This window comes from Neoarius graeffei, chromosome 6, assembly GCF_027579695.1.
Source record: "Neoarius graeffei isolate fNeoGra1 chromosome 6, fNeoGra1.pri, whole genome shotgun sequence".
Taxonomy (NCBI): Eukaryota; Metazoa; Chordata; class Actinopteri; order Siluriformes; family Ariidae; genus Neoarius; species Neoarius graeffei.
Window position 1 is genome coordinate 63,260,650 of NC_083574.1, and position 13,605 is coordinate 63,274,254.

A 13,605-nucleotide genomic window follows, 5' to 3' on the forward strand; every position below is an offset into this window, starting at 1 on the left:
CCAAAAAGAAGTGAGTTATTTTGGATTTTGTGTGTCTTGACATGTTACATTTTGAAGTAATCTTTCTAGGAGGTTCATTGGATTCATATCAGATTTGGTAGACATGATGTCAAAATGTTGTTGATGTCAAATTGTGAAGGGATTTTTGATATCTTGCAAGCCATTGAAATTGACATATTCTATTTCAAACTTAACAGAGTGTGTGCTTTAGCCAGTTGGAAGCCTGTAGTCTGACTCAAGCGAGGGAGAAATACTGAAGCATGGACAGGTGGGGAATGGTGTCAACACAGGCTTTATTTTTGTAACTTTCTTTACTGCTTTTCAGCAGTTACTTTCATGCACGCACACGCACACACATACACACACACACACACACACACACACACACAGGTGCTCTGGTTGGGAAAGCTCCCCCTCTTCAGTCTCTCCCTCCTTTTCTTTCTGTCGTCACTACAACAGATACACACAACATTAATTGACAGCAGGAGTAATGACTTTGCCACTCACCTTCCCTGACACCACCCTCCATTCACAAACCAATGCTTGGCCACACCCCCACTGCCACATACCCCCACCACCAGACTCAGGCCAGGGAGCCATCTGGCCTGCAGCGGACTCCCCCCCCCCCAACAGGACAGAAAGTCTGCCAGCACCATCTGCGCCCCTGGCCTATGGACCACCTCAAATTTAAAATGCTGGAGAGTGAGATACCAATAGGTGATCTGCGCATTGGCATCTTTCATGTGGTGTAGCCACTGGAGCAGCACATGGTCTGAACAGAAGGTGAAAGGGCAGCAGGTAGTACCAAAGGGTGAGGACCACCCACTTGATGGCCAGGCACTCCTTCATAATGGTGCTGTACTTACTTTCTCTCATTGAGAGGTTGCAGCTGATGTACAGCACTGGACATTCCTCGACCTCCCCCTTCTGGGACAAAATGGCCCCCAGCCCTCTGCCTGACACATCTGTCTGTAAAATAAAAGGGAGAGAAAAGTCAAGTGAATCTAACCGTGACCCCCACATAGTTCAGCTTTTACCTTGGTGAAGGCCTGTTGGCACTGTTCCATCCACTGGAATGGATCTGGTGCTCCCTTTTTCATGAGATCAGTCAGCGGGTTGGTGATGTCTGAATAATTAGGTATGAGCCTGCAATAGTAGCCAGCCAGCCCCAGGAACTGTCTTACCCCTTTTTGGTCTTGGGCCTCAGGCAGGCTGCAATCACTGCAGTCTTGTAAATTTGGGGACACACCTGACCATGACCCAAGTGGAAACCCAAATATGGTACTTCCACCCACTGAATCAAACACTTTTTCAGGTGAGCTGTGAGGCCTGCATGTCTCAGCAATTCAAGTAGGGTGCGGCATATGTGGCATGGGGGTGGATGATTTTGTCCATAAGCTGCTGGAACATAGTGGGAGCACAAAATAATCTGAAAGGAAGCATGACAAATTGGTGTAAGCCAAACAGTGTGGAAAAGGCTGTTTTCTCTTGGGATAGAGTCAAGGGGATCTACCAATATCCCTTTTTTCAAATCCAGTGTTCAATAAAAGAGAGCAGTGCCTAATCGATCGAGCAACTCATCAATATGAGGCATTGGGTATACGTCAAATTTAGACACTGCATTGACTATTCTACAGTCCACACAGAACTGGACCAACCCATTGGTCTTGGGGACCAGGACTAGTGGGCTGCTCCAGTCACTGTGGGACTCCTCAATTATTCCCATTTGGAGCATGGCCTTGAGTTCATCCTGAACCACCACTTTTTTGTGCTCGGGCAAGCAGTATGGGTGGCTACGTACCACCAACCCTGGGGTTGTCTAAATATGGTGTTCTATGAGGTGAGTGTGGCCAGGGAGGGGTGAGGACATGTCAGAAAATTCCGCTTGCAACCTGGCAACTTCCGTGAGTTGGGCCAGTGAGAGGTGGTCTCCACAGGGGACTGGAGTGGCTTGCATGGTTACTTTTGTTTTTACCTCTGGCCCCAGCTCAACTCTCTCCAGAACTACTGATGCCAACACTATAGGGACCCCCTCCTTCCAATATTTTAACAGGTTGAGGTGGTATATTTGTAGCACCCTGCCCCTATCCATTCACCTCACCTCATAGTCAACATCCCAGATTCACTGTATGACCTCAAAGGGCCCTTGCCACTTGGCGATCAATTTTGAGCTTGAAGTGGGCAATAATACAAGTACTTTATCTCCTGGTGTGAACTCTTGAAGGCATGCACCCCTGTTGTACAGCTGGGTTTTATGTTCTGGTGCCTGCCTAAATTCTCCTGAGTTAAGTGAATGACTGTGTGGAGCTTTGCATGCAGGTTGAGAATGTACTGAATTTCATTTTTATGATTTGAGGGTCCCTTCTCACAATTTTTCTGCAGCACTTCCAAAATGCTGCGATGCTTACATCCATATAATAATTCAAATAGGGAGAATCCCATGGAGGTTTGTGGGACCTCTTGTACCGTGAATAAGAGGGGATCAAGCCATTTATCCCAATTATGTGCATCTTTGCTTACAAAATTCTGAATTAAATTCTTCAGTGTTCGATTGAAGGTTGTGGGTCATAAACACTGGTGCAGATAGATTTAACTCCCAATAACTCATAAAGTTCATGCATGCCATGAATATAATGCCTCAGTCAGGATTTATTTGGGAATCCTGACTCGGGAGATAATTTTAAACAGCACTGCTGCCACATTATGTGTGGAAATGTTACACAGTGGGACTGCTTCCAGATATTGTGTTCCATAATCCACTAGGACTCAAAGTGATATCCCCTGCTGACTGATCTAATGGCCTGACAGGATCCCTGAAGGGGGTCTCAATTCGAGGGAGACTGCACAAAGGCACTTTAGGAGTGGCTGCTGGATTTACCAGTTTACATTTGTGGCATGTCAAACATGACCAGCAGTCATCCCCATGAATCCCTGATAGGGGGTAAAATAGAACTGGGCCATTATTAGGGCTAGATCCTGACCTAAGTCTCCAGCCATTGGATTAACATGAGCTGCATGGAATTCAAGTTCCCTATGGCTCCTTGGGATTAATAACTGGGTTATTTGTTCACTGGTTTGAGCATCCTGCATCACTCAGTATAGCCTATCTTTAATACTTGCAAAGTACTGTACAGGAAGGAGGGTGTCACTTTTGGCTGGAGAGGCTGACCATCAATTACTCTTACGTGGTCAAAGTCATGACACAGAATCTCATCTTGTGTCTGTTCTAATGGGAAATCCTCAAGGGAATCCCTTAGAGAGGGGGGAGGGGTAGGCCACTCCCTAATCCTTGTATTGCCCTGATGCGGTGCTGATGTGGACAGCTCTGTAACAGCTTCCTCAGTCAATGCTGCACTGGAATCCCCCCATGACATGTTACAGCTGGACCTGTCGACTACTACATGCACCATTAGACCTTTAAACCCCAGCCATTCGGTTCCCAGAATCAGTGGGTGGGTAAGGTGTGGGCTAAGTGCCGCCTCTACACTATGCTTTTTTACCCCCAAAGTAGAATGTGATTGGACACTAGTTGATATGTGTGAACACACAATGCTTTCATCACTTGTGCTGTCCTCAATGCCTCATCTTGCACCAGGCTTTGGTGGATTGAGGTCTAATTACAGCTGAAATCCACCAACGTGTGATATGTATCCCATTGAATACTCACCAGTATGCAATATGCTCCAACCCAATTGAGGGCAGTCTCTGGTGCATCAGGATCTGGACTACAGCTCCCACCTCCATCACAGAGCACTGGCCCTGGAAATGCCTGGGTTCCCTGTAGCACCAGCATACTGGCCAGGCTTCACCTCTGCACTGGTGATATGGGGATCACTCATCTGGGGGGAGAAGACAGACACAGAGGGGAAAGAGGGGAGGAGAACACCACAGGTGCAGCGAGCCAGTTGTGGGGGAGGCAGCCCCCATCTCCATGGTGGGCAGCAAGGGCATGAATGAGGTCTTTAAGTGGGGAGGACTCCATGGGGTGGTTCCCTTCTGTATCTCAGCTTTTGGCACCACTGTAGTACAACTCTAGTGAGGGAGGTGTAGGGGGGCTGCCATGCCATAGCCATAGTTACCAATTCCCTGCTTCACTTTATGAACCATCTTCTCCCTTCCACTGTACAGTATTGAGCACAAAAATACCTGTACTCTATGCCATGTTCTATCTCCACCCATTCTTCTGACTCCCTGTAATGGTATTGGATACAGAGATGATACTGGATACCAAATACAGTGACGTCACGACTGTGCTTTTAACCCATAGCGGAATCGAAATTCCTTCTCTCTGGCAGTGGGTTTCCATGGGTGAAAGAGAAGTTGTTGCATCTGTGCTAAAGGAGAACAAAGGACAAGGAATGAGCTATTGATACTGGACCTTTAGCCAAAGTTCAATGTATTTGATCTTTGCATAGTTGCAATAATAACTGAACTGGTTAGTTACTGCAGCCCATGCAATATTTTAAAGAGAAAAGGCAACTGAATCCCTTTTCCCTTTCGCAATGTTGAGGAACTACAAACAAGATTCCTTCCAGATCATCGGACGACCAATGGGACACCGAAGATCTTCAGCTGACGAGCTGTAAAAGGAACAGAACTGTTTTCTCCCTGGACCTGCACTTCGTACTGTCTTCGGATAACAGACGGTGCACTTTCAGTTGCCAAGCAAGAGCGATCTCAACTAAGGCTGGCATCTGGGCAATTGTTAGTCTTAGTTGTGGCTAGTTAATGTGAAGAGTGTTGTTTATTTGAATTCATTCATGGTTTAAATGTATGCATTTTGATTCACATGAAAATTGGTCTTAGACTGCGTGTTGTTTGATTTGCTTTGTTTACTATCTGTATTTAGTTAGATCATGCATGCGGTCTCTCTCTCTCTCCCTCTCTCTCTCTATTTTTAACTCCCTCTGTTGCACTACACCCCTCAACATTGGGATTTCAGGAGTAACTAAGGGTTCAGTAGAAGTTTGGGGTTTAAGGCCTAGCTGGACTAGTTTTAAGCTACAGATCATTTGTCTCTCCCTCGTGCGCTCTCCTTGTTGCCCATCCCCTTTTAAGCAAGGCCTAGCACAAAGGCTCGTGCATTACATTCACATACCACACCTATCTCGCCCGAGCGCGCACACAGCCTCACTCCCCTCCTCCTTGTCATGTGCCTGCACACACCCTCTCTCCCTAGCTCCTCCTCATCTTGTTAGTTCGCAGCTGCGTACACGCGCACACACACACCTACACTCTCTCTCACACACACACACACACACACACACTCTTACACATACACTCTCACACACACACACTCACACACACATAAACACATGATTTCCCACTCACATTTTAACATTCACTCGCCCCTACACTGTAAACTTGCATATAGCCTATTAATTCTGATCACCATTAGTGCCTTAGTTATCATCATATGCACTGCTGATTCCTTACTCTGTTTACTACTGGTTATTATTCTACTTATTACTGACTATTGCTCTATACACTACTGATTATTACCTGTATACATTGTATCACCATTTATATTGAATTATTCCTTGGCTGCTATTGTTGCTATATCTGATCAGTATTAGTTTGCTAATTCGTGTCAGCTATTTCTGTTCTGCCCTCAGAGTTATTTTCCTGATGTAAGATGTAAGGTATTTGAAATGATTTAATGAATGTATTTGTTTAAACTTATGGTAAGGAATTCAGCATAAGAAACACACACACAGTTATAGTTCTGCAGCGAACTGGACTTTTATTTTGAAGCGCAATGGTAAGAGATGAATGTTTATACTTGAGGCATGTAGCAGCCAGCAGTAAGAAAGTTGGTCACTCAATGAATCTTCTCTTCTCTTCTCATGCTCACAAAAGCAATGTCTGTAAGTTTATTCATGTAGAAGTTTATATGAGTGAATAGGAATATGTGATGTAATGTTAAGCATTATAAAGTTTGAAGTTTATCGACTGGAAAGTCATGCACAAAGTTGATGTTATGAGCTAATATAAGCATGTAACTACATTGTGTGCTAGCGGTGATAGTGTATTAGCCTGTTAATATGAAGGGCTCACCTTTGGAGCGTAGTTCTTGTGCATTACTAGAAAATAGCATAATTTTTTACTGTTTATTAGTGACATACTGTAAAAGAAACTAAGGGTTTGTATTGTTTCCATTTGCAGTTTCACTTGTGGTATTTCACCATTTAAGAAAGGAATAAAGGGAGCAAGATGCTCTGAACCTGGCTCAAGTGTAGTGGTATACCTGAGTTTGGCTGACTGTTGAACTGTGATAACGTACACAAAGTACCTAACGCACAGGGAGAGCAGTACAATTTCAGTAAATGGTATCTTTGGAATAAACTGTGTCCTGTCTATTGCTACAACATTGACTGAGTGCCAACCTCTGCCAAACAAGTATTCTAATTACCTTCACCCATTTGGTTGTTATATGGATGTTATAGATCTAGAGTAAATGTATTACATTAGAGCTACAATACTCACTAAAACTATAGCAACATCACCACTAAGTTATTCCATTGATTTTAATAGTTTAGCTATAAACTGTGAGACACTTGAATTAATATGAGACTGATCCCTTTTTACATGAGACTGATTCGATAAGCCTATTGCACCTACAGAGGAATAATGAAATGCAGATAGGTGGGGAATGGTGTCAAAACAGGCTTTTTGTTTATTTATTTATTTTACTGCTTTTCAGCATTTACTTTCATGCAGATACACACACACACACACAGATGCTCTGGTCAGGAGAGCTCCCCCCTCTTCGCTGTATCGCTCCTTTTCTTTCCTCCGTCACTGCAACAGACACACACAAGATTAATTGACAGCAGGTGTTATGACTTTGCCACTCATCTTCCCTGACCCCGCCCTCCATTCACAAACCAACACTTGGCCACCCCCCACTGCCACAGGCAGCCATTCAAAAGGCTGTGTTCAAACAGAGAAAGGTCCTTGTACAATAATTGTAATAGGAGCCACCATTTTCTTTTGCAGCTGTTTTGAGGAGGTACCTTGTACTGGGACAACTTGGACATGACTAGAATGTTGTCCATGGAGAATCAAGTGTGCTTTTGGAACTATTCAGTGCTGGCATCGCTTTGTGCAGTAAAGGTACCTGAAGTAAACTTCTTCCATGCGAGTGTATTTTTGGCTACTTTTGTGATTCACATTTCTAATACAATACATTTTAATGTCATATCTTATAGGTGTATCATCATATAAAGTTGAGAATCATTTTATGAAATTATTTTTCATTCATATGCAAGTCATCATTTTGATGAATACTTCTACTTCTACTTGAGTAATTATGACTATGAAGTAACTTGAGTACTGAATACTGTTTTTGCTTCCTCTATCCACCTCTGAGTTTGACAAACTGTCCCCCTATGTCTTGAGCTTTACATAAAGCTTTCCACTCTTTAAGTAACAGCACAGCTCATATGAATTGCATCTTACAGTTTATATATTAAATCTTCAATATTCTTCACAAGTGGGACAGTAATGCATCCAACCAGCTCATGAAGTTTAAACTACACAAAATATTGTGACATTGAGCATGATGACTTATATACCAAAACTGTGTTCTACCTGTATTCCACTGCCTTCCATACACAAAAAGTGACACAGTACTTCTATTGTTTAAAAACTCATGACATTTACCACATACATCAAAAGTAACCATATATGCAAAATCAGATAACTTATCAGATCCACACATAATTTAGTCTGCAGGATGTAAGCATGATTGAGAAAAAAAAATTTGACATGCAAATTTTTGTAATTAATGTAGTGTGATGTGGCACACGAGGGGTGTGAGTTCATTACACATTTGCGCATGAAGGTGGACCAAGTATTGGTGGACCAAGGAAACCACTGCGCAAGCAGAGCATTGCTCCTCACTCTACCACTCCCAAGGAGCTGAAGAGATGGCGACATTTCATCATCATTGTTTTGGACTGCTGAAAGTAGTGTGGCCATGGGGCAGAGCCCACTGAGTACAAAAGGCTGGAGCAGCTTAAGCGGTGCCTCAATCTACCTACCTCAAGTAGGGGAGCATAAAGAGGTGACACTATATCCACATGCACAATCAGAGCATGGCGACTGATTCCTCCCTCTTTTCCCTGCACAGGTCATTTCACAGACACCAAAGACAATGATGAACACAATGGAGAAATCAGTGCTCTCATTGGCAATTGCCTCTGCTTCTTGCAGTAAATCTTCTTCTTACAAGATTTACACAGCACATAAAAGGGCTTATAGTGCTATTGTTATTTAGAGGTGAACAGGTGAAGTGGAAAGATTAGGTGTCAGCATATTCAGTTATTAAATATAATGAGATTTACAGTAAAATGTTTTATTTTCTCTTGTAATTTTATTGAAAATCATGATATAGTGATAACAGGATAAAGCAGCTAGAGATGATGAGATGATGAGATATAGTGATATTATCGAAAGAAACACAAACATGAATTTAAGTCAAATCAAGTCAAGTTTATTGGTATGTCTTTTACACTCTCCTCAATTTTATTAAGCTGATGTCTCTCATCTGGCTTTGCAGAAACGTACAACTGTGTCATCAGCATAACAGTGGAAACTAATGCAATGCTTATGCATAATATCACACAGTGGTAACATATAAAGAAAAAAAACAGTAGGCCTAAGACAGAACCTTGTGGAACGCCAAACTTTACCTCAGTATGTCTAGAAAAATCTCAATTTACATCAACAAACTGATAGCAATCAGTTAAATAAGACCTGAGCCAGGAGAGGGTCATTCCCTTAACTTGCACAACATTTTCTAGTCTATCCAAGAGAATGGAATGATGTCAAAGACTGCACTAAGGTCAAGCAGGGAGACACAGCCCTGATCAAATGGCAACAGTAGGTCATTTACTACTTTAACCAGTGCTGTCTCTGTGCTATGATGAGGTCTAAATCCTGACTGATACATTAGGTCATTTACTACTTTAACCAGTGCTGTCTCTGCTATGATGAGGTCTAAATCCTGACTAATACATTTCATGAATGTTATTCCTATGTTGACATGAGCATAACTGCTGTGCCACAGCTTTTTCTAGGATCTTGGAGATAAAGGGGAGGTTTGATATTGTCCTATAATTGGACAGCTGACAGGGGTTGAGGCCATTTTTTTTTTTTAAATCAGGAATTAGTTTAAGAAATTTAAGTCATATTTTTTTGTTTGCCAATACCTCAGCAAGTGGTATCAGCAGGTAGTGTGGTGTAGCTGGGGAATGTTAAGAAATTGTACATAATAATTTAGCCACTTTTATAATCAAGGGCATAGCAGGAATTTGAAACCCATTCCAGACAAGGGTCACCATGTTGGTTTATGTAGTTAGAAGGTTAGTTGGTGTTGTTAATTCACTGATGTCAGAAGGCCTTTTGCATGCTTCCTTAAAAAAATAATAAAAAATAACAACCCCCCCCCCCCCCCCCCCCAATTTGTCATGTTGCATTAATCCGGTGATAGCGCCAGAGGTGTGAGGGCTCTTTATTGCTACTTGCAGCTATATCCATAGGTTTTATCCAATGGATCCAGTTGTCAAATTTGTCATCAATTCATCCATCTCTGTAGCGCCACCAACAGGCCAAATTTTAAGGTATATTGTTTTCTGATAAATGAATGTTATCCCTCCAATGCTTGGGTCATCTAGATTCAAATGTCTCCATTGCCTGTTAGGCTGGCCATATTGGATTTTTCGTGATTTAGATTCATCTCATTATCTCTAGCCACTTTATCCTGTTCTACAGGGTCACAAGCAAGCTGGAGCCTATCCCAGCTGACTACGGGTGAAAGGCGGGGTACACCCTGGACAAGTCACCAGGTCATCACAGGGCTGACACATAGACACAGACAACCATTCACACTCACATTCACACCTACGGTCAATTTAGAGTCACCAGTTAACCTAACCTGCATGTCTTTGGACTGTGGGGAAACCAGAGCACCCGGAGGAAACCCACGCAGACACGGGGAGAACATGCAAACTCCACACAGAAAGGCCGTCATTGGCCACGGGGCTCAAACCCGGACCTTCTTGCTGTGAGGCAAGAAGGTAAACTAGTTCGACATTGCTGAGCCTATCACCACCAAAATTGGTAGATATCATTTAACAGAGGGGTCTGACCAAAAGTTGTAACAAGAATTTTGCTAGAGCTAGCAATATGGCTGCTGTCAACCAATGGAAACAGTAAGTAAGGCTATTTGTCAGTAATGCTTTTTTGTATCTACTGTAGCACAAACTGGTTCACTGGTTGTCCTTCCTTGGAGCACTTTTGGTAGGTACTGGGAACACCCCACAAGATGTGCCATTTTGGAAATGGTCAGTCCCAGTCATCTAGCCATCACAATTTGATCCTTGTCAGAGTCACACAAATCCTTATGCTTGCCCATTTTTCCTGCTTCCAACCCATCAACTTCAAGAACTGACTGTTCTCTTGCTGTCTAATACAGTATAATTTATCCCACCCCTTGATTGACAGGTGTGATTGTAAAGAGATAATCAATGTTATTCACTTCATCTGTCAGTGGTTGACAGTGTGTGTGTGTGTGTATATATATATATATATATATATATATATATATATATATATATATATATATATATATATATATATATGTATGTGTATATATGGGGAAAAATAAGAGAGCACTGCAAAATTATCATTTTCTCTGGTTTTACTATTTATAGGTATGTGTTTAAGAAACATGAACACATTTGTTGTATTCCATAAACTACTGACAACTTTTAAAAATACTGTCACATAGAGCACTTAATTGCAGAAAATGACAACTGCTCAAAATAATTAAATTAATGAAGATTTTTCAGACTTTGAATAATGCATAGAAATGAAGATCATATTTGATTTCAAACAACACAAAAGACACCTTGCACATGATGTCACGCATCACATGATAATTTCACCTGGGGATCAAACAGACACCGCTTTTCCTGTAAGCAAGTCTTAATCTGTCTTCACTATGGTTCATCTTTGCACTGTTTTTGGTTGTTCAAATTGTTCAAATCGAGAAATAGATAATAGGTATTATCATCTCCCCACTATCAAGAAAAATGTTAACAAAGAGAAGCAAATGCTTCAAGAAACATGAAGAAATGATTGGTTAAAGGGAATACAATGAGAGGATCTAAGCCTGGGGCGGCACGGTGGTGTAGTGGTTAGCGCTGTCGCCTCACAGCAAGAAGGTCCTGGGTTCGAGCCCCGGGGCCGGCGAGGGCCTTTCTGTGTGGAGTTTGCATGTTCTCCCTGTGTCCGCGTGGGTTTCCTCCGGGTGCTCCGGTTTCCCCCACAGTCCAAAGACATGCAGGTTAGGTTAACTGGTGACTCTAAATTGACCGTAGGTGTGAATGGTTGTCTGTGTCTATGTGTCAGCCCTGTGATGACCTGGCGACTTGTCCAGGGTGTACCCCGCCTTTCGCCCATAGTCAGCTGGGATAGGCTCCAGCTTGCCTGCGACCCTGTAGAAGGATAAAGCGGCTAGAGATAATGAGATGAGATGAGATCTAAGCCTGAAAGCTCCAGAGAAATTTGCAATTGTATTAAACTGTATTTTTTTTTAAATAGAAAGTTGTGAGTATGGAAGAGTTTACTAAAGAATTTCATTTTATTTTTGCTCACATTTGAGTTAGCTTCTTCATGACAGTGTTGGATTTTCTTACAGGCAAACTAGCTTCCTTATTCGCCATGGAAAACCCAGATTGGGCACCAAGCAAACAACTCAGGCAGAAACTGACTTCACTTTACAACAGTTGCATGCATGTGAAATGGAAATAAATCGACTAAGGCAGGAAAAACTATTTTGGATAAAATTGTTACTGTCTGTTGCACACTTATCAACCCATGTGACTCAGTTGTGCCTTTTGAGGAGAGAATAAATGAAGCGGAAACTGATCATTAACAATTTATTGGAATTATTCTTATAAGGGTGATTATATTTACTATATGACTATAGCTACAGTTGAAATGTGCTTGATTCTGGTTGCATTCATAATTATTGTACCATGCACGATTGGGTAAAATTAAAATAAAGTCTTACAGTATTATTTGAATGTCTAGAGCAAGGTTTTTTATTATTATTTTACAAATAACACTTCAGACATTGTTTTAACAATAATTAGCATCAAGGTATAAATTATAGAGTGCAAATAGTTATGTAACTAGATGTCTTTAGGGTTGTTAAGACATGGAGGGCCAGGAATACCATCTAACCAACAATTCAGGTAGGAGTCCTTTGAGAGTAAATGCTTTGGCTTTTGGAGCATTGTTTCCAAAAGCTGATGTCAGGAAAAATTCTTTCCACAAAGAAGGTTTTCTTGCTTTTGTAGATATTTTAACTGTTCTTCCATGTAGGGACTCTTCCTGGACAAAAAAAAAAAAGTTACATTCCAACTTCAATGTAGCTAATGCTAACACAAGGCCACAAAGCAGGTGGAATGACTTAGCCACTTACCTTCCCTGACCCCGCCTTCCATTCACAAACTGATGCTTGGCCACACCCCTGCTGCCACATACCCCCACCACCCGACTCAGGCCAGGGAGCTATCCAGCCTGAAGCTGACTCCCCCCCCGAAGGGACAGGAAGTCCGCCACCACCATCTGTGCCCCGGGCCTGTGAACTTACTTACTTACTTACTGCCCACTATGCCTTCTGGCATGTAGGGCAGCAACGAAGGACCTCCACTCCGGTCGGTTCTGGGCTAGCTTCTGGACACCTCCCCATGTTAGATTCAGAGATGTCATCTCTTCCTCTACTGTGCGACGCCAGGTGGTCTTGGGTCATCCTCTTTTCCTTTGCCCTTCCGGTGTCCAGTGCAGGGCAACTCTTGTAATGTTATCTTGTTCTCTCCTCAGAACATGTCCAATCCAGTTCCAACGCCGCCTTGTTATTATTTCATTCATACTGTCTTGATGACATCTTATTAACAGTTCTTCATTAGATATTTTGTTAGGCCAGAAAATACGACATATCTTCCGCAGGCTCCTAGTATGAAAAACTGACAGTTGATGGATGTCACTGGCTGTTATTCTCCAGCATTCTGCACCATAGAGGAGAGTGGATAGAACACAGCTCTGGTACAACTTCAGTTTTGTCTTGAGTCTGTACTGTTGTGACTTCCAGATGTTGTTTAAGCTCCTGAAGGTATTCCTAGCTTTGTTTATTCTACTTTTGATGTCACTGTGCGCACCTCCATCTTGTTTTACAGTACTACCAAGATAGGTAAACTCATCCATTACTGGTAGGGCATCACCATTTACATGGATTGGTAGTGGGTTGGAAACATTTATGACCATCATTTCAGATTTCTTCTGATTTATTTTCAGGCCAAATTGTTGTGCAAAATAGCTCAGCCGTTCTGTCTTCTCCTGCATGTGTTGGTGAGTGTGTGCAACTAGAGCCAGATCATCAGCAAAGTTGAGGTCTTCTAATGCTGAGAAGAGGGTCCATCGTATGCCTCTTGTTTTGTCTTCTGTTGTACGGCACATCACCCAGTCGATAACGATGTTGAAGAGTAATGCTGACATCACACAGGCTTGTCTGACTCCAGTCTTTACCTGGAA